The following is a 22,330-nucleotide window of genomic DNA, read 5'->3' on the forward strand; positions in this document are numbered from 1 at the left end:
GCTGAGTGGAAAGTGGCTGAATTATTTATGCTCCCACTTCAAACATCTAGAAAGTAACACAGTGTTAACAAATAATTGTTATATTGACAAAGATGGTAAGTTCCTAACCTACCAGAATCTATATTCCTGTGCTCCTGCAAAATTAGGAAGCAACCAGGTAGGACAGTGGATAGAGGACCAAGAAGGCTCATCTTTGTGAGTTCAAATCTGACCTCAGATACTTATTAGCTGTGTAACCCTGGTCAAGTCACTTAAACCTGTTTGCTTCAGTCTCTGCATCTGTAAAATGAGTTAGAGAAAGAAATAATAAACCATTCCAGTATCTTTTCCAAGAAAACCCCAAATGGGGTCACGAAGAGTTAGACATAACTGAACAACAACAACTACAAAATTGACAATTAAAGAAGCATTTGCTCTTCTTTTGTCCAATGAAGACTTGAAAAGCTAAATTTTAAAATACATGAAACAAATTGGGCATTTGATCTTTCAAAAGTTAGAGAGCAACTTTTCAATGATTTCATATTCCATGCTAATTATTATGTGACAGAACATGAGCAAAGAAGAAATAAAGGTCTCATAATGAGATTTTTGAGTGCAAATGGCATGTTACAATGGAACAAAAGGAATAGGTGTCACATATAGCCTGATTAAAAATATTTTATCTAGACAGTTATCGGTACCTGTAAATTTCATTGTTGAATTAAGCAAAGTATAATGAGAGTTGTTCTATATCCATAGAGCAGGCTTCTTCCATGAATCCAGGTTACAGAATACTGTTTTAGTGGGATGAGGCATAGAAAAAGCTTAATACCAATACATAAAGATTAAGTATATTTTAGAGCAAGATGTTCTCTTGCCTGTGAAAAAGAAAGGTTGTAGACATTAATCTGTAATCCATGAACTTGGTTTTTCAATATTTCAATAGAATTGGTTTCCTTTGTGATTCTACATATTTTATGCATTTAAAAACATTATCCTGAGAAGAGGCTCCCTAGGCTTCACTGGATTGTCATAGAGGAATCTATTCAGCCAGTCAGTCAATGAACATTTATTAAGCACCTACTATGTGCCAGGCACTGTACTAGACACATCTCTCTCTCTCTCTCTCTCTCTCTCTCTCTCTCTCTCTCCTCTCTCACTCACACACACACACACACACACACACACACACACACTCACACACACACTTAAGAACCTCTGCTCTGGGCTTGTAAGTGCTTTGCATCTACTGATCTATTACTTTTCACTATTTTCTTTCTTTTTCAATCTTCTTTCCCAGTTAGCTTGTTCAAAACCTAGAAAGATAACATAAGATGTTTCTTTAGAGTAAAATATAGCCTCTATGAGAAATCTGCATTAGAATACTGTCTGACATTTCCCCTAGGTGACCTTGGGCAACTCATTTAACTACTCTGAGCCTGGTATCCTCATCTACAAAAAGGGTTAGACTAAAGGACTTCTAAGGTCCCTTCTAGCACTAAATCCTATTAAGATAGTATGATATTAATCTTATAAAGTGACTGATTTAGTGAAATCCTAGTTGAGACTAGGGTGTTCAACCTCTTTGACATGATACGTACACTCTAGTCTAAAGTACAAGCACACAGTTACAAAAATGCTAAGTTCACACTTCATTTATACAGTGTTGGAGAATCTGCATCAGTCATGGCCAAATTTATGGGACAAAAGCTTCCCAGCTCCAGCATTTGTAGCAATATGTGACTTCATTTTAAATTAATCAATGAGGTGTTGAACAACTGCATTCATTAAAACATTTTGGACTTCGATGCTGAGTTTTTTCCCTGATGTCATTGGCCACTGAGATTTTCAACTCTCTCCTTTCTTCCTTTTTCCTCTCAAGTCATTTGCATTACTTATTTAAAACATATCTTGATGCAAATATTGGAGCTGGGAAGTTTTTGTCCTATAACATGAGAGGCAGCATAGTATAGGTATAGCAAACTGAGAACCTTCTGTATAATCTTGGGTAAATCACTTAACCTCTCCATATCCGAGGCAAAATTCTAAGGCAGGAAGTTATAGAGTAGGTGCTGGATTTCATTGTTAGAGGGAATCAATCCCTTATTGGAGTCCTCCAAATTCATGAAATCATGTATCTGAAGCCCCTCAGCAAAATAAAAATCATCAGCCTATTTCAGGTAGGGGACATTGGAAAAGAATACCAACATCCTTGCCAATAGTGTTTCCTTTTTTTTCCTAAGAAGTAAAGACATGTTCCCTGACAATCATGTCCAAAAATTGTTTCACCTTTAGCAATGTCTTTATTAATTTCTAAAATCATTCTCTGAGCCTACGATATATCCAGACCACTTGCTTGCTAATGTTTTGAAGTCAAGTATATAAAAATTTTTGGAGATGTGATCCTGCTTTGTCACCTCATTGGACCATCATCTAAGTCTTATCCCCTAAGTGTGGATGTCCACAAATCTCCAGTTTTTCATCACCAACTGCCGGCTGGACATCCCTACATGGACGTTGCATTGGAACATCAAACTCAACATGTCCCAAATAGAACTGATCATCTTTGCCCTTAAACCTGTACTCTTTTAAATCTTTAATGAATTCATTTCAATCTTTCTAGTCACCAAGATTCTTAATTTCAGAATTATCCTTGAAGCTTTGCTCTTCCTAATTCCTTACATTCAAATTTTTATCTGTTTGATAGCTGCAACATCTCTTGTATCTGTGAACTCTTGAGCCAAATGGCCGACTCCCTAGTTCAGGTCCTCATAATTTTTTTCCAACTTCCTAATTGTTTCTCCCTGTTTCCAATCTCTTCCTCTTTTAAAATCATTCTACACATAAATGTTAAAATAACATTTGTAAGGGATTATTAGTATCCTCTGTTCATTGGCCCACTATTTCTTGTCACATAAATGACAAACAGCCTGGCATTTAAGATCCTCCTCATTGTGGCTACATTCTAGTCTTCTGGTCCTTATTACAACCTTTTATACATCCCTTGTTTCTCTAAACTGGACAGCTAACTGTTCCCCAAACCTAAAATTTAATTTCTTGCCTCTGTAGATTTGCACAAGCTTTCTCCCCCATTCCTAGAATTAACTCTGTAGTCATCTCCATCTCTCTGTATTCTACCTTCTTTTAAAACTCAGCTCAGGTGCCACTTCCCCACCTCCACCCCTTTAAGCCTTTCCTGATCCTCCCAGCTAGTGTGCTCTCTCTTCTGAAACTATCTTGTATTTATTTGTCTGTGCACATGTTTTATTCACCCAGTAGGATGCAAGCTCCAAGACGGCAGGGGCTATTTGATTCTCCCTTCCATTTTCTTTCCCCTGTGCTTAGGACAGCACCTTGTACTTAGTGGATGCTTAAGAAATATTTATTGAATTATGTTGAATTTTATTGCTCAGATAGATTCTTGACTTCGTTCCCACCTGTAGTCCCTGACCACCTGATTTGCCTTTGCTTTTTTACTCAGATTTCATAGTCTTGACCCCTGGCTAACTTGGCCAAGTGTTTCCTCTGTTCCTGCTCTAGTTAGCAAGAATAACTTGCCCCCTCAGGCATGATCTTGACTATTCATTTGCAACACATGTCTCTCTCCCTCTCTCCCCTCTCCTCCCTCTCTCCCACCATCTCTGTGTTCCTCCTCCCACTCTCACTCTCCTTCCTCCCCCCTCCCTCCTCCCTTCCCCTCTCTCTCCCTCTCCTGCCCTTCTCTCTCTTTCTCTTTCCATTTCTGTCTTTCTGTTTCTCTCTCCTCCCTCTCCTTTTTATTATTTCTATTTTTAAAGGCACTCCAAGATGAATCTCTGCTATGTGCTCAGCAGGTATCTAGGAACTGTGAGGGGGAACCAAAGAACTGTATATGGCATAGTCACTGTCTTCAAAAAGTTTACAATCTATAACAAGAAAATGTTTGTGTATATAGAATAATTATAGAATAATCAAAGGCAATAATCTTAATATAATCGGATATCAAAATGTATGATAGAAACAATAAGTAAAAAAAGTGAACATTGTACTTATACAACAGACAATTGTCTAAGTAGCTCTTTATTTAACAATGGTCCAAATGAATTTGATGCTGTATGACTTTTCATTAAAAAATGAGCTCTTTGCATATATTTGCATTAGCCTGTATCTCATTCTCCTCTGCACTTGACCTCAAGTTTCCGATAACTATCAGATCTGTCTTCTCTCATGGATTCTATGACATATCCCAGGATGACTAAAGAAACAGCTCTGATGCTTAAGTCTTAAGTAATGACAATCTCCTTTGAAAATGTGAACATCTTTTCCCATCAACCTTAACAGATATTTTATTTACACTGCCAGTGCTGTCAGTAATAACATCCATGGTTGCTTTTAGAAATGTGAGTTACATAAATGCACATTTGTTTCAGTATTGCTTTCCTTTTCCAGGTTTGGGGACATTGCTGTGTAGATATCAGTGCTTGCCTCCTGGAAACTGTAGCTATTTCTTTGTCCATAAGCGGCTTTAGAGTATTTCTTAGGAGTACTATCTTTAAAGGGGCTTCATTTGATCCCTTGAGTAGCCCTGTCATCAGCATTCGTCCTTTTCTTAAATGGAGCTTTGCCTTCTGAGGGACTTTAAGGTAGAAGAAGTAGGAGGCAGGATAATGTCTTTGTAAAGGATTATAGATTGGAAGCTATAAGGGACTTGCAAGGTCATCTAGAGTCTCTCTGTCTCTGTCTCTTTCTGTCTCTCTCTGTCTCTCTGTCTCTCTGTCTCTCTGTCTCTCTCTCTGTCTCTCTCTTTCCCCTTTAGACAGCACAGTGGTTCTTGAATCCTAAGGGTGCCCATATTGGTGCCAGATTTAGTGCAGCTAGCCAATCAGCTTTAGCCCTACCTCAGCGCAGACCTGAATTCAAACAATACACCAGCCTTAGCCTCCCTCACTAGCAGCAATTGTAGCCATTTTCTGTCATGTTTGCCTTCTCTCTTTCCAACATCCCCTCCATTTTACAGATGAGAAAACAGATCAAGGGATTAAGTGACTTGCCCAAAGTATCATAGATGGGATTTGAACTGAGGTTCTGTGACCCCCTGCATCAGGGTTCTTTTCACAGAACCATAATTGGGAAATATTTAATAAAATATATCATATATCACCATTCAATAATCAATAAACATTCATTAAGCACCTACTAATTGCTAGGCATTGTGCTAAGCACTGTGTATTATAAAAATGTGATAGAACATAGGTAATGTTCATGTGGTTTTCTAAGTCAGTATGAGGACACAGGAAACCTTATGTATGTTTTAACAGTTGCAGATAAAATTTGCTGTACATGTATAACATATCTGATTGTTTACCAGCTTAAGGAGTGGGGAAGAAGGGGAGGGAAGGATAAAATCTGGAACTCAAATTGTTAAAAAAATGTTAAAAAAAATTGCTTTCTCATGTAATTTGAGGGAAAAAACCAAACAAACAAAAAAGAAAATAGGGGCAGCTGGGTGGTTCAGTGGATAGAACACTGGTCCTGGAGTCAGGAGGACTGAGTTCAAATCCAGCCTCGGACACTTGACACTTACTAGCTGGGTGAGCCTGGGCAAGTCACTTAACCCCATTGCCTAGTCAAACAAAAAACAAACAAAAAAAGAAAATAAAATTTATTTACTATTCACTCCAATGCAGCAAATGTTTATTAAGGACCTACTATAACTCCTCATACTCTCTACTAGGTCTTAGGGATATACAGACCAAACCCCATAGCTCAATCTCTCAGTCACCATGGTTCCTAGCATAGTATTTACGGTCAGATTCTTCTGCCAGAGTGAAATTGGGTATATCTTTCAGTGAATTGTTGAACCAGACCCCAACACTTTTCTCTTTCTTCTCTTCCTTCTTCTTCTTCTTCTTCTTCTTCTTCTTCTTCTTCTTCTTCTTCTTCTTCTTCTTCTTCTTCTTCTTCTTCTTCTTCTTCTTTCTCTCTCTCTCTCTCTCTTCCTTTCCTTCCTTCCTTCCTTCCTTCCTTCCTTCCTTCCTTCCTTCCTTCCTTCCTTCCTTCCTTCCTTCCTTCCCCATTTCACTACTATAGATTCCCTGTGATAATATATTGATTAAGAGGCATTTTGCTCTCTGCAGACTCTACTTTATTTCTTAGCAGCAAGCCCAGACTTTACTCATTGGCAATGTCATCAGGTTTCCAGCTATGACTGAACATCTGCTCTGTACCCAGCACATAGCTAAATATTATGGAAGGATCCAGAGAACCATGTATCATAGTCACTGACTTCAAAGAGCTTACAATCTGCAAGAATAAAATACATGTGCATATAAAATAATTATAGAATGCTCTTCTTAGATTTCTGGAATCTAGGGTATCTCCTGGATTCCCAGATCTTCTGGGATCACTGGGGTTTACTTGCTCTCTCCCCTTTTTCCTGCCCCTCCCACCATTGACAACACTACAAATGTTTAAGTGAATGAAAAAGATTGACCATGAAACCCTATAAGAAACATACAATAAGCCCATGGGCATGGTACAGTAACAGATGAAAAAAATAACAGTTCATGCCTTACAGAGATCTCCGTATTTTATCTTTGTCCTGGACATCAATCACAAGCCATTTTCCAAGTCTCCTTTGCTCACTTGTGCCTATCTTTCCTCCTCTTCTTTTGGACTTGAGATGAGCTCAATTCCAATTCCAACACCAAGCAATTGGCTTGTCAGGGCTTCTATGGATAGTTTTTAAAGCTGGACTTGATAACCTCAGAGGACCCTTTTAGCTTTAAGTCTATGCTATTATGCTCCAGCATTTTTTCAGGTCTCAGCATGGTACTGTGGGCGGGAGTTTGGGAAAAAGGAAAGGCTTTTCTTCCTATACTCCTTCGGCCTAGTCATTAGGCCTGTGGTCTGGGAAATTGTAAACACCCACCCTCCCCAAACTTCTAGAAAGAATGTAGTTCTGGGGCTTTCCTGAATCATGGTCATCACCATCATCGTCTTCATCCTCAGTTCTATTGTGCTTTAAGGTTTATAAAGCGCTTTCCTCACAACGCATCTTGAAGTAAATAGTATTCTTCTTATTTTCCCCATTTTGCAGATAAAGGAATTTAATGGATTTGCCTACAGATGAACAATGAATAGCAGAGCTAGAATATGAACCCAGGCCTTTTGACTTAGCATGGCAGCTCGCACATAGTTGGTGCTTAATAAATATTTCCTGACTGACTATCTAGCAGAGCCAGTGCTTTTTCGTATTTTAGCTGCCTTTCTATAACACTGATGGTTGTTTGAGGCTACTTATTTTTCTATCCTCTCTTTCCCCCATTCCGTTATGGCCTGTTTCATGAAATAAACTCACAAGCCAGATTTTTCAACTATTTTAGCCATTATTGAGGTTCTAGTATGTCAACTCAAGTCCTGTGGTCTGGACCAATGATGTTAAACTGAAATAGAAATGCAACTGCTAAAACATACATAAGGCTTCCTGTGGCCTCGTATTGGCTTAGAAAACCACATGTTAACATTGCCTATGTGCTATCATATTTTTATAATACACAGTGCTTAGCAATTAGTAGGTGCTTAATGAATGTTTATTGTTTGTTAAACAATGATTTATGATATATTTTATTAATGTTTCCCAATTACATTTTAATCTGGTTCCAGCAGCACTTGGGAGTGTTGGACCACAATGCTGTGGCTGGGTCTGGTTTGGACCACCTATGTTCCCATATAAGCACACTTGATATATGCCCAAGGAAAGATAAATACTGGGCACTTTTTCCTTGATCTCAGTTAGGGATTCACTGACTTTCCCACTTCAGCATTCAAATGGCTTGTTGTAGACTAGACTGTAAGCGTGACCCAAATCAATGCTGACATCTGCTTCTGCCTGTCTGACCAACTTGCCAAACAGTATGACCTTGCCTAGTGAGGTTCTGTAGCACTCCTACCTAAAGCATATTTCTGAATCTTCTGGTCGTCACTTCTTGCCCTGACCTCTACCTGCCCACAACACGTTAATGATATCATCATTACTAGGGACAGGGACTGGCTCTTCTTCGTTGTAGGGAGCTTCTGGTTAAGAACTGCCTTCCTCCACAAATATAGATTGTTTCCTTCTCTGCATTATGGACTTAGAGGGCTGTCTGAAGCACTGAATGGTTGAGTTGAGCAATTTTTTTCTATTCTGGCCAGAAGCCCTGAGGATCCTTCCTTCCCAGATTGATTCTTTTGAGAAGGCAAACCAGGCCATCTTTTGTCTCACTTCTTACCTAAACCTTTAATCACTGAATGGGTGTTGCTCAGACAAATTGAGAACTGGGAAAGACCTTAGTTTAAAATGGCCAAGGTCTCTCACTGCATCTGGGGCCATGACTAATTGTCCTGACCTATGTCTTGCTACTCGACTCTGATGACTCTGTAGGAGAGAGTGAGGCTGATGATTTTGCGCAACTGTGCCTTACTTAAATGCCATCTACTGGTGAGTCAAAACATCACCCTCCTGAAGTCATTTTTCCTCTTTGAGAACAAAGGATGAACAACAGCCATCTAAGTGGCTGAGTTATTTGTTAAGGTCCCCCAGGTAGAATATTTCACAGATGGGATTTGAACCTAGGTCTTCCTGGCTTTGAGGCTCTACCTACCATACTAGAGGTACAAGCACATGGCCCATAACACTCCTGAGTGTGGGTGATTTAGATTAAAATATAATTGGGAAATATTTAATGAAATAAAGATAAATACAAGAAAACTTAGATAATATTAGTATGTGGTTTTCTAAGTCAATATGCAGCCCTCAGTGATACCTATGTACACTTTAGTGGCCCTCAGTTTCTCTTTGACACCAGTGGACCACAGTGTGCTGCCCCTTTAACATGGTTAATCAACAGTACAAGGTAGGTAGCCAGAGGTAGCTGAAACAATGGCATCAATCCTTTCTGCATTGAATTTACTTGATATGCCTGTCTGCCTCCCTTCAGGAAAGAAATACGAAAATTGGAATTTAGACATATAAAAATGAGAACTGAGTCATTTGTTCTACAAATGGATTCACATTTGGATTCCTTTAAATAAATGCTCAGCTCCTATGCATCTAAAATAGGATTCAATTAACAAAAGTTTATTTATGTGCAACTTTTCAGGAATGTAACCACTGAGTTATTAGCAAGGTAAAAATTTATTCTTCTTCATTGCTGAGAAACAATAGTTTACTGATGTCACTTCTGAAAGTTTTAATTATGAGGCATCTGGACTCCACTTGCCATACATTTCCATCTGTGCCTATGGAGGTATGATCTTTCAAGCCCACAATGCATTTGTTAAAATGTATATCTTTAGCGTATATGAAAGAAACAGCACAAAACAGAGCCTGCTTCTCTGCAGAGCATAACAGCCAAGGATGTTATGTCCTGTATTTTGCTCTGAAATGCAGATTTCCCATACAAAAAGAAAATCCATCATTTTAAAAGAGTGAATAGGATGTGGCTTAAAAAAAATTCCAATTTGTTAAATTTGGGTGCTGAGAAAAATCCAATACAAAATAGTCTCTGGGTTCCTGGTAGTTTTTTTTGATTGTGAATTGGGTATTTTTTCATTCACTGTAAGCCCTTGCCTTTGTTCTCTAAGAGTCAAACAAGTGTCTATAGAGTAACAACCATAGATCTTTTCTCATCTGTTTTGCCTCTTCATCCATCAGCCCAGCCTTCTTTTCTCATCCTGTTACAGCTCTGCCTTTTTCCTTCTTTGAAGTCATTTACAAAAGAAAGTCAAACAGTGTTCTCCTTCCTTGATTATACCTTATGATTTTTGAAAGCTGACCTGCCTTAGTGTTGGCTTTATCTAGGAGACAGAATCAGCAGCTGCCACAATGCTTTGACCCTGACCCTTGTCCTCTGACCCTACCATGGGGTCTAGAATTCCAACATCATATTGAATTTGTACATTATTTCTGCTAGTTAAAAATGCAATCATGGCAGATTTCATCCTTATGACTAGAAATAGTTCATTGAGTTTACTTAACCTCAGTTTCCCCATCCCACTGGAAACCCACACTCCATCCTGGATCCCCTGGCTCTGACAGGTGAGCTTTCTTTCTTTACTTTTCACCTTATCTTGTCTCAGCCCAGGCCCCTTTGACACTTTGTAGTTGTTCTTCTTTCTCCCTTCCCTCCTTCTAGCTCTTCTTTACAAACTGACTTTTCCCATTAGAAAGTAAGCTCCTTGAGAGCAAGGACTATCTTGCTTGTATTATGTCTCCAGTATTTAACACAGTGTCTGGTACATAGCAAGCACTTGTATGCTTGTTCTATCAATTCTCTCTGTCTCTCTCTGTCTCTGTCTCTCTCTCTCTCTCTCTGTGTCTCTCTTTCTCTCTCTCTCTCTCTTTCTCTCTCTCTCTATGTCTCTGTCTCTCTCTCTGTCTCTCTCTCTCTGTGTCTCTGTCTCTGTCTGTCTCTCTCTTTCTCTCTCTCTCTGTCTCTCTTTCTCTCTCTGTCTCTCTGTCTCTCTCTGTCTCTCTCTTTCTGTCTCTCTCTCTCTCTCTGTCTCTCTCTCTCTTTCTCTCTCTCTGTCTCTCTGTCTCTGTCTCTCTCTCTGTCTCTCTCTCTCTCTCTCTCTCAAATGAGGGTATTTGACTAAATGGCCTCGAATGCCCTTCTAGTTATAGTGCTATGATTTCATGATGAGAGATTTATGATTTCATCAATATAGATATATCCTCTACAGATGCAGATTGCCACATGTATGTAAAGTAGATGATTTTTAAGAATGTCAGTGGATGAAAATTTTAACACTCTGTAGTCAGCCTGGTGATGAGCCTCTACAAACTTTGCTAGGCTGTTCCTTGGACAGTATTCTGTCACTGGTTGTATGAAATCCTTTCCAGCTTGGTAGGATGTTCCAGAGCTTGTACTCCATTATTGTAGCTTTTGAGAACCCCAGTCCATCTCCAATAAACTATAAAGAATTTAAAAAGGTCTTTAGTCGAAGTTCTAATGATAATAATAATGGCTAGCATTTATATATCACTTTAAGATTTACAAAGCATTTATAAATACTATCTCTTTTAATCTGCAAAATAACCCTAGGAGGAAGGCACTATCGTTATCCCCATTTTACAGGTGAGGAAACAGAAGACAGAGATTAAATGACTTCCCCAGGGTCCCACATTTAGTGAGTGTCTGAGGCTGAATTCTCCTGATTCTAGCTCCTGTGTCCTATCTACTATCTACTACCTAGCTGTTCAGCCCCAGCAAAGGCACCACTAATAGCCCATACGTGAGAGGTTAAAAAAAAAAGTCAGTAAAATTAGTCTGAATTTTGCAAAGAAAAATGATATTTTGAAATCTGTCCTAGAACTTCTGAATTGAAAGGGATCTTAGAGAACAGAGTACAGAAATACCACAATAGACTGTACAGATCAACTCATATCTGAACAGAAAACACCCCTACAACATACTCAACAGGTAGTAAGGAGGGAACCCACTGCCTCCCAAGAATCCCATTCTACTTTGGGAGTGATATTTCCCCCAAAATTAGTCCTCCTACTGCTTCTTTTAAACGTCTACCCATTATTCCTCTGTTTGCACAGTATACAGAATGCTATCTTTGGAGCAGAAGGATTTAAGTTTGTTTTTAAATTGAATAGTTTTTTCAATAAAAAATGATTTTTTTTCTTCTTACTTCCCCATTGAAAAAAAAAAGCAGAAAAACAAAACTGTTGTAACAAGTATGTATAGTCAAGCAAAACAAATTGCCACATTGGCCATGTCCAAAAAGTATAGATTTTAATCTGTTCCCAAAGCTCGTAACCAGTCATCAGATGGCCATTGCTTTGATTAGAATTCTTAAGTCTTTCAAAGCTATTTGTCTGTATGATGTTGTTGTCATACAAATTATTCTCCTGGGTCTGCTCACTTTGCTGTGTATCAGTTCATATAAATCTTCCCAGATTTTCCCAAAAGTGTCCTTTTCATCATTTTTATAGGATAATACTATTCTATTATACCAATATAGCACCATTTGTTCCACCATTCCCCGATTAATGAGGACCCCTCAATTTTCCAGTTCTTTGCCATCACAAAAGGGCTATGTGTGTGTGTGTGTGTGTGTGTGTGTGTGTGTGTGTGTGTGTGTGTGTGTGTATACATATAGGTCCTTTTCCTTTCTTTTTTTTGGGGGAGGAGCAGAGTACAGGCATACTAGGAAGATCTGAGTTTGAATTTTATCTCAGATACTTACTTTGTGATTCTTTGGCAACTTAATCTCAACCAGACTCAGTTTTCTTATCTGTAAAATGAGAAGGTTGGACCTGATCACCTCTGATGCCCTTTTCCAGCTCTAAATCATTGATCCTATGAAGAACAAGATAGAACTTTTTGTTTTTAAGTTTCCAGAGCCCAACTCTGTGCCTTACACAAGAAGGCACTTGATAGATGTTTATTAAAATGAATTTGCTACTGAATTCCACATGAAAACCCTTCAAATAATTGCTCTATATTTTATAAGGATAGTCTATACAGAAATAAGCACAGACTATATCCTTCTTCTCCCACCAATTCAGTGAATGAACTAAGCATTTATGCCTGTAGTTGAAGTAGTTAAATAAACCTACAGGTCAGTTAATAAAGAAGACAATTTAACTGAGAGAGCTAGTAGAAGGTAGAGTTTCAAAGCTGTGAACAGAATGATGGAAACAGAAGACAGGGAAAGGATCATGGTGACAAAGAAGGTCAAAGGCCATTCAACAGATGTAGATTGTAGTTCAGAATACCGAGGGGGAAAGTCAATTATATTCCTAATCCAGGAGTGACTCCAAAAGACAATTTTCCCCTTTATTCATTGAAATGATTCCTCCTCCCTCCCCCACTGTTAATTGTTTCAGATTAAATGGAATGATTCTCTAAAATGTTTTGAAATTTATTGATAGATTTCCCTATATATCACTGAGGCTTTAAGATATTTCTATGAGGGTTATCAGCAATAATTTCTTTATACTGTTCAGTAAATGAATCAGAGTTGATTAAAAAAAAAGTGGTATAGCTGTGAATAAAATTCAGAAGAAGCATTTCTATTCTAGTTTTATTTCCTCTTTTATTGGAATTAAATTTTATTCTTTTGCAATTAATGAGCACTTATTTTCTCTCATTACTACTTCTTGCTTTACAATGAAAAAAAAAAGGAAGAGCAAAGCAAAATCTTTGTAACATATATGAATAGTTAAACAAACCAAATTTTTGCCTTGGCTATGTACAAAATTGTAATCTCATTCTGCATATTTAGTCTATCTTCCCTCTCTTGTGGGGTGCATAGCATTTCAGCTTTAGTGTACTGGAAATCACTGTTGATCATTGTGTTAATTGTCTTTCAAAACTGTATCTTGTCAGACCTGTGGACACTCCCTCCCTCTCCCACCCAGATACTGAGGCTGGTAGATCTTTTGTGTGTAGAAGTAGTGAGCTGTAGTAGGGCTAATATCAGTTGGGAGTCTTCATTATATCTGGCACCGATAGGGTGAGCATCTGGGAGCAAGGAAGCACTAGGATTCCCAAGGAGGGATAGACTGACCCAGGTTAGAAATGGAGTATATTGGGGCAGCAAGTGGCTCAGTGGATGGAACTCTGGCCGTGGAATCAGGAGGACCTGAGTTCAAATCCAGCCTCAGACACTTGACACTTAGCAGCTGTGTGACCCTAGGCAAGTCATTTAACCCCAATTGCCTCACCTCCCCCAAAAAAAAGCAGAAAAAAAAAGAGATGGAGTATATCAAAGCTTCCATGATGATCAATAGCAGGATCAGGTCTATAAGTGGCCACTAAATTTCCAACCTGAGTGAGATAGGGACACCCAGTTTTACTCCTTCCTCTCCTACAACAACAACAACAACAACACATAACCTGTATCTTATATAAAATGTAATGTAAATTAGAAAACTTGCATGAGCTGATGCAGAGCTAAGAAAGCAGAAGGAAAAGAACAACATTCCTTTTTTTCTTTTTAAGCAGGCAGTTTTATTTTTATTTTTTTAAATTGTATTAGTATTTTATTTTTTCCAATTACAGGTAAAGATAGTTTCCAACATTCATTTTTGCAGAATTTTGAGAACACTATTCTTAATGGTACAATAATAGAAGGTCACAGAAAAAAACAAGACTAAATAAAAGACAACAGAATCCATGTCAAATACAATGGCCAACGTTAATTCCAGATGGCTGAGGTTAAAATGTATGTGCTTCTATGGAAAGTTGCATGTCAGTTGCAATCATTAGACTAAATGGTTTTGCTTAACTTTTATTTTTAATGAGGTCTTATATAGTGGTTGTTTATTGGGAAATGATTGATGTGTCAAAACAAAAAGCATCAGTAAAAGGAAAAAATGTAATGTAAGAATGTTATCTAAACCCTGGGAATGGAAGGAGAACCAGAGAACAGAAGGACTGCAACAGAATGCAGGAATACAGAAACAGGTTTTATGATGTTGCTTCAAAATAGCACACATGGGGAACAAAAGACACAGATAACATTTTTGCTTGACAGGAAACTTATAAATTATAAAAAGTAAGACAAGCCTATATGTCTAATATAGAAATAGAAGGTTTTCAATCATTGACACTTATATTAATATACCAAAGAATAGAGAAGAAAAGAAATCTCTTGACTCAAAGACACTCAGAATCAGAGCTATTACTAGGGTGTTATAGTCAGGGCTTTTCCTCAAGGCACTAGGAATTTAGAACATAATAAATTTAAAATACTGATTTTTAAAGATTGCAAAATTTTCTTTCTTTTGAGAATATTTTCATATTGTCTTCTTCCCTGGGAGGCCTTTTCTGATCAGCATACCTTACTCTAGAGCTTGATTACTGGACAATAAGAAGTTCTTCTTGTATCTAAGAGAATGTTACAGATGATATACCATACATTCATACAGTGTTTTACAGTTGACAAAACACCTTCAACATTTGAGCCTTATATCAAACCTGTGAGAGAAGCAGAGCAGGCATTATTTCCCTTTACTAGGTGAGGAAACTGCCACCCTCAGAGTTGCCCAATGTTAAAAGTAGCGAGTTTGGGGGTTGCATATGTTTTTTTTTTTATTCCAGATACAAGTTTCTTAGACCATCCTACATTGGCCCACTTGAAAATTGAGTCAAGTCAACAAATATTAAGGGCTCACCATGTTCCAGGAATTGTGCTAAGAATGGGAGATATAAAAACAAGCAAAAAGAAAGAGTCCTTACATTCAAAGAGTTTGATGCATAATGGGGAAAGACAATATATAAAAGCTAAAAACCAAAACCAAAACCTATCAAAATTCATATGTAGGAACAAATTGGTCAAAAAAGTCAAATGTAATAGTGAAAAAATTGAGAAGAAAGGTGGGTTATCAGTACTAGATCTCAAACTGTAGTACAAAGTACTGATTACTAAATTGATTATTATTTTAAGAGATGCTGATCAGTAGAATAGACAATAATAAACATAGCAAACAAATCAAGTCAATAAGCATTTATTAAGTGCTTATTATGTGCTAGGGCACTTTACTAAGCACCAGGGATATAAAATACAAAGGAAAAGAAAGACAGTTTTTAATAGTATTTTATTTTTTCCCCAATTACACATAAAATAATTTTTACATTTTACATTTTTTATTTTTGTAAATGTAAAATCTACATTTTACATGAATGTTTTTTTTTTAATTTTGAGTTCAAAATTCTTTCCTTTCCTTCCTCCTCCCTCCTCTCCTTGAGATGACAAGCATTTTGATGTAGGTTATACATGGTCTATCATGTAAAACATATTTCCATATTAGTGAAAGAAAACAGAGCAAGAAAAACACACACAAAGTGAAAACTATATGCTTCGATATACATTAAGACTCCATGAATTCTTTCTGTAGAGGTGGAAAGCATTTTTCATCATCTTCATCTTTGTGTTATCGAGAATAGCTAAGTCAATCATAATTGAATATCGTACAATGTTGCTGTTACTATGTACAATGTTTTCCTGGTTCTGCTCACTTCATTTTGCATGAGATCATGTAAGTCTAAGAAAGATAGTTCTTGCCTTCAAGGCATTTACATTCTAATAGGGCATACTTTTCCATGATAGAAGCTTAATTCATCTAGATCTGCCAAATTAAATCAGAACAATCTGACTAATAAGTTCGGTCAAAATGATCCCCCCAGTAGCCACGTAGAAGAGCAAGACTCTGTTTGCAGGCATTCAAGTATATTTCCTCTTGTTCTCTTCCCATAATGAACTTATTTAGGGATGGAATTATTTTATCCCCTCAGTCCAAACTCTGAACAGTTTTGTATTGTGCATTCATACCAAGGCAAATCACCACACCTTTTGGGCTAAAAGACCGGTTGCCCAACATCAGGTGTTATGAGGAGTTCGTAATTTACATAGTTTTGCAGATGACTTCAGTGTTATTGCCTCTATCCAGTACCTAGCTGTACTACAACTGGATCCTCCTGCAGATGAGTGTACAGCTAAAAAGAAAAAAAGGTCACCCCTCTTGTCAAATATGTCCATCATTTCTTAAAACTGATGTTCTTATCCTAGGGTCTGTAAACTTGGTTTAAAAATATTTTGAGAGCGCTGTTTCAATATAATTGATTTCCTTTGTATTCCTAGATATATGACTTTATGCATTTAAAAACATTCTGACAAGGGGTCTGTAGGCTTCACCAGACTATTAAAGGAGTCCATGACACAAAAAAGATTAAGAACCACTGACTTAAAGAGTGATTCTGGTTCACATTGCCTTTTTGCCATCTTCACAGCAAGGTGGAGGCTGGGTGGGGAGAAACAGTGGGAGGGAGGGCGTTTATGGGAAGGAATAAGGAAGAAACAGCCCATTATTATATTCATTTTCCCCTTTTTTGCTTTGTTTAATTTAAATCCTCTCTAAGTCACAGCAGACATAGGGGTCTTTTGAGAAACTTAACAGCGATTTCTGCCTAGTCTCAGAGGGGGGAAAATGCTCTCAACTCAGCATGAAAAAGACAGATGGTATGAAATTGTTTAAAATATGAATGAAGTAATACTTCTATGGGGATTGGGTGTGATTGGGTAGTGAGTAAAGGAGCTCCATCCAACTAGAAATGATGAAAGAAAGTAGAACCTGGTTCTTACTGCTAAAGATCTTCAGTGTGAATAAAAATTAGAGCAGTTTTTCAAAGGGCAGGCCAGAGTCATGATTTCCACAGTAGTAGAATGTTTTAGTTGATTACTGTTAAAACGAAATAGAAACCCCTTTAATAAATGGTAGCTTCTGACTTCATACAAGTGATGCATCATTGTGGAAGGAATAATGATCTTATAGTCAGATGGTCTGGGATGAAGTTCTAGTTCCAACATGTTGCTCACTATCTGTTTGACCCTTGGACCAATCACATGACCTTTCTAGCGGAAGTTAGGTGGCACAGAGGATAGAACCTTGGACATGGAGTCAAGAAAACCCGAGTTCCTATCTTGCCCCAGACACTTAATTGCTATTTGACCCTAGGAATGTCCTTTAACTTCTCTCATCCTCACTTACCTCATTTGTAAAATAGGGATGATAATAACACCTATCTCCCAGGATTGTTGTGAAGATCAAATGAGATAATATTTATAAAATGTTTTTCAGACCTTCAAGTGCTATATAAATGCTAGCTTTAGGTATTATTTCTGAGCATTTATTTCCACATCTGCAAAACTGGGATAATGATACCTGTATTATCTCCCTCACAGGGTTGTTAAAATAAAAGTATCTTGTCATAAAGCTTGAACTTTTAGCTGTTATTAGGAATTCAGCTGGAGAGAGTAAGAGTGATGCACTATGTTGTTTATTGCCTTCATGGTGATGCCAGAAATTATTCAAAAATGGGGATAATAACAATAATTTCTACAACATTTGCCTCCTAGGCTTTTTGTAAGTCTCAAATTAATATAAATAAAGCACTTTGCACCTGTATAAGTGTTAGCTGTGGCTCCTGGCATACAGTAGGTGCTTAACAAATGCTTATTGATTATTGTTATTATCTCTCCCAAAGTTGACTTTAGAACCTGTAGCCCATTCTTTTGAATATGATAGCAGACTCTAATAATCTGAGAATAGATTTAATTTCTGGAAACCACTCAATGTCATTTAGACTAAGACAGTAAATAAACATTCCTCTGAGTGTTTTTCTTTAAAGTGGTCATGTTGGGGAAACTACCTTTGTGTTCAAACATTGTTGCCAATGCTCACAATTTTGGGAAAATTTTGGGAAAAATTCCTCTGGAAATGCCTTTATAGCCAGGTCAGCAACCACATGGGGAAGCCAGATTATAAGATCATAAAATCATCAATCTTCTAGAGGTAGATGAGACCTCAGAGGGAATCTAGGTGAACCCTCTAATTATACAGATGAGGAATTATTAAGTTAAGTGATATTAAGTGACCTGCCCAAGGTGACATCAGAAAACCAATCTTGTGTGCAAGGTTGTGTCCAATGTGTGCTTACAGTCATCAGGATATATGAGAACAATAACTGGGAAAGTAAACAGAGGCAGAAAATTTGTTGAGGGGAGAATTGGAAGATGATGGCCTTCCAGGAAACCAAGATGAGAGACTTAAAAAAAGGGAAAAGAGAAGAAGAAATGCAATAAATAGAACAAGAAAAATACCAGTGAAAGAAGGAGAAACCAAGAAGATAAAAAGGAAAAAAGGGGTGTGTTTACAAAGTTCAAAGATGTATGCAAGGTTGGTCTCACTATGCTATAACCAAATCTAGAACTGTAGAATTGCAGAGACTTTGTTAGTTTTAGCTTTTTTTCCCCTACTCCCTATTGGTTTAAAACAAGCATTTGAGTCAATGTAATAGGTTGAACTGATGAATAAATTGGGGTTGCAAATGCCTGCTCTTAATCACTCCATGCCTTACCTTATTCAGAGTCCTTCCTTTTGTTAATGTAGATTTTGATTTTGCTTCTTGAAGAAGCTGCCTTCTGTTCTGACCCTAATTTGTTTTCTTACTCCTTTGAATAAATACTCTATTGTGGGAATGAATGAAGCCATTTGTGGGCAGAAGAAAAAGGCTTCAAGAAATACAGGAACATGTGTGGAAAAAGATGGTTTTGATTTTTCAATTTGAATATGATAGCATCTATTAAAACCTCATGAGGTCAGGTCCTCATTCTGTTTAATGATGAGAAATTCCCATAATGTTATACAATCGCAGAATACCATAGAGAATAGAAAATATGAGACATTTACAGAGGAACTCAAAATAAATATCCAGGTTGGATGCAGTTACAGAGAGGCTGCAACACCTTAACCATGTATAATGGGTTCAGACACATTTTACAAATTAACCAAAAAAAAAAAATCTTGGGTAAACACAGAAAGGAGAAAAATAGGGTTCTTAAAAGAAATGATTCAGTCTTTTATATTTGGCCACCACTCCTTTATTGGGTATAACAGTTTAAATACGTAAAGAATTGATTTGAAATAATTATGTTTACTATTATTTTTGTAATAAATGACAAGGAAAGAATAAAATGCATTTATTAAGTGTTACTATGTGCTATGGTATTACAGAGGAGGCATAAGGTATTATCAAATTAATTAAAATGAAGGTACAATGATAATTTCTAATTAAATTTATAATTATGGAAGTAACTTTAATGATTCAACACTATATGAAGGTTTTTTTTTTTAATTCAGGATACAGGAAATTATGGGAAGTTCCTCTAAAACTTATATAAAAGATATTATAATAAGATGTTCACATGAGTCAAAAGTGTGGCATGACAGCCAAAAAGGTTATTCTCTTAGGTTGCATTGAGGGCCATGTTGTCCAGAACTAGGCGGATGATAATTCTTACTGGGCTGTGACCTTGTCAGATCACATCTAGAGCATTGTGTTCAAATCTGGATTTTTGGTTATCTCAAACCCAACTTGCACATGCAGATTGGGAGACCCTAGAAGAGGTTGTAGAGGGAATACAGACAGCCCAGGCAACTCACATTTCTGTCACTTTAGGGCCTGACTTTTATTCTCTGCCCATAATGTCCTCATGTTGTGCCTTAGGCACAACATCTCTAGTGGGTACTGTGGGCCTGCTCATCATTGTAGTTCAACTATAGTGTCTAGTGGTGATGGGGGAAGAGGGAGAGAAATCTTGTCCCATACCTACTGTACTCTTGAAGAAGCATAAGGGAAAAGGCAAAGAACAATTCTTTCTCAAGAAGTGGGTTCTTTCTCCTCAAATGGCTCTCTTTTCAACTTCCAGGAATGGCCCTCTTGATTGACAGAACACTTATGGTCCTAGTAAATCTGTTTCTATGGTTCTAAGTCACTTGCAGAGATCTGCCACTAACAAGACTCAATACAATTTAGTACAACTTCCTGTACTCGGTATTCTAATAACTAGTTCATGTGGTGAAAACCAGCTCAAGCCTTATGGTTCTGATCCTACTAACAACAGAGCTGCAAGAACATCAAATTAGGACCCTATAATTCATCTGAAACTCCAGAGAATTTCAGTTTTTACATACCACTTGCTGTTTCTATCTTTACCTAAACCTTGTACTTGATATGGACACTGCCGGCAACAGACTGAAGGAAGAATCTTAAAAAGAAAGCATGGGAGCCTGCCTTGGAAAGTGTGCCCTTTGGTCTCATAAAATTTTCAGATAGACAGTGCAAAATAGGAAAATAATTTCACTTTCTTTACAATCATCAATGCAATTTTATATACAAAATCCTTAATCTAATTTTGAGAACTTATTACTAAATATACTCAAGTTCTGCATATCCTATTAGAAATATTTGGAAACCAATCATGTACACACACATACACACACACACACACACACACACACACACACACACACACACACACACCTTAGTTCTTAGAGAAAATAGTCTGATCCTTTTACTTTCTCAAAATTTACTACTCTATTTAATTAGAAAATTTTCATATCTTTTTCTTATTCCCACATATAAGGATGTTATCCCCATATCACTTTGAAATACTGAAATATTTCAAGGACCTATTCTTATACATGAATATATAACCATTAGCAAATGGATGGCAATCTTGAGAATTCATTTACTTATTGCTTAGGATATGGAACTGATTACAAATTTTGATTGTAAACAGTAAGATCTTTTATATTTGCATCCTATGGTAGTAATTCAGAGATGTTTTAGTATTTCAGTGCCAAAACTTCTACTGTTTACTTGCTCTGATTATAGAAATTTGCTATGAAAGGAAAAAAGAGGAACATGGTTATGATGATATTGAGACTATCCACTCAAGGGCACAGACTAACTTGACATGAGTCATAATAAGGGAAAACTCCCTTACTTGTGTTTGATTTTAGGTATGAGCCATAGTTAATAGCTAATCACACAGCAAAGTTTCACATTATTCACAGGGTGTCATAGCCAGGCTCAGAATTAAACAGGTGGGAAAATTTCCTGTTTAAAAAGGAAAATAGCATAATGGGAAACTGAGTCAAAAGGATTAAATTATGCCATGGTAGTCCTCTCAACTTTTCCCAGGGACAGACATCTACCTGTAGCAGTTCTCAGATTGCACTCTCTTTGGACAGCATGTAGCATTCCTTTTGAATGGTAAACTATTGGCTTCATGACAAGTCAGACAACCATACCAAAACTAAAATTTAGAATAATATCAAATTACAATCCAATGAGATTTTACCCCAAATAACAGAATTTCACTAGTCACAGCTTAGGGCTAGGTTATTCTTCTCATGTTGCAATATCTATAGTTAACAATGAGCACATATAATGACATCTTATTTGTCCTTCTTTTATAAATTAAGAATAACCACATTCTAGAGTTTTGCACATAGAACAAACACATGATAATTGTCTCAAAGACATAATTTTAATACAGACTGTTAACATGTATAATTGAATAATTTCCATAAGTGATAGCCAAATAATTTTCCAGATAAAATTCACTCTTTACTATAAGCAAACCTTTAAGATTTCCCACTCTGACTGGGAGTGGTCCTTGTTTCTCAAATTCTTCAACACATGGTTAGCAAGGCTGATATAAGATCTTATAATCCAGCCCAAGTACAAAGTCCCAGGGAACCCACAGATAAGGATAAATTAAGAGGATTTTGTTACCTTTTCTCCTAATAACAAGCTATTATTATTATTATCTACTTTAAAACAAATATTCCCCATTAAATATTTAACAGTTTTCAAACATTTTGACCACATTCTTTTAACAGGTCAATTCATAATCTAAGAGCATTTCAGATACTATGGTTTCCCAAATTTCAGAATATAAGAAAAAAAAATTTTAGAAACACAATAATAACATATACAATATCATGTATTTAAAACATGAAACA

This window comes from Phascolarctos cinereus, unplaced genomic scaffold (assembly GCF_003287225.1).
Source record: "Phascolarctos cinereus isolate Bilbo 61053 unplaced genomic scaffold, phaCin_HiC Scaffold_4;HRSCAF=312, whole genome shotgun sequence".
In the NCBI taxonomy this organism is placed as follows: Eukaryota; Metazoa; Chordata; class Mammalia; order Diprotodontia; family Phascolarctidae; genus Phascolarctos; species Phascolarctos cinereus.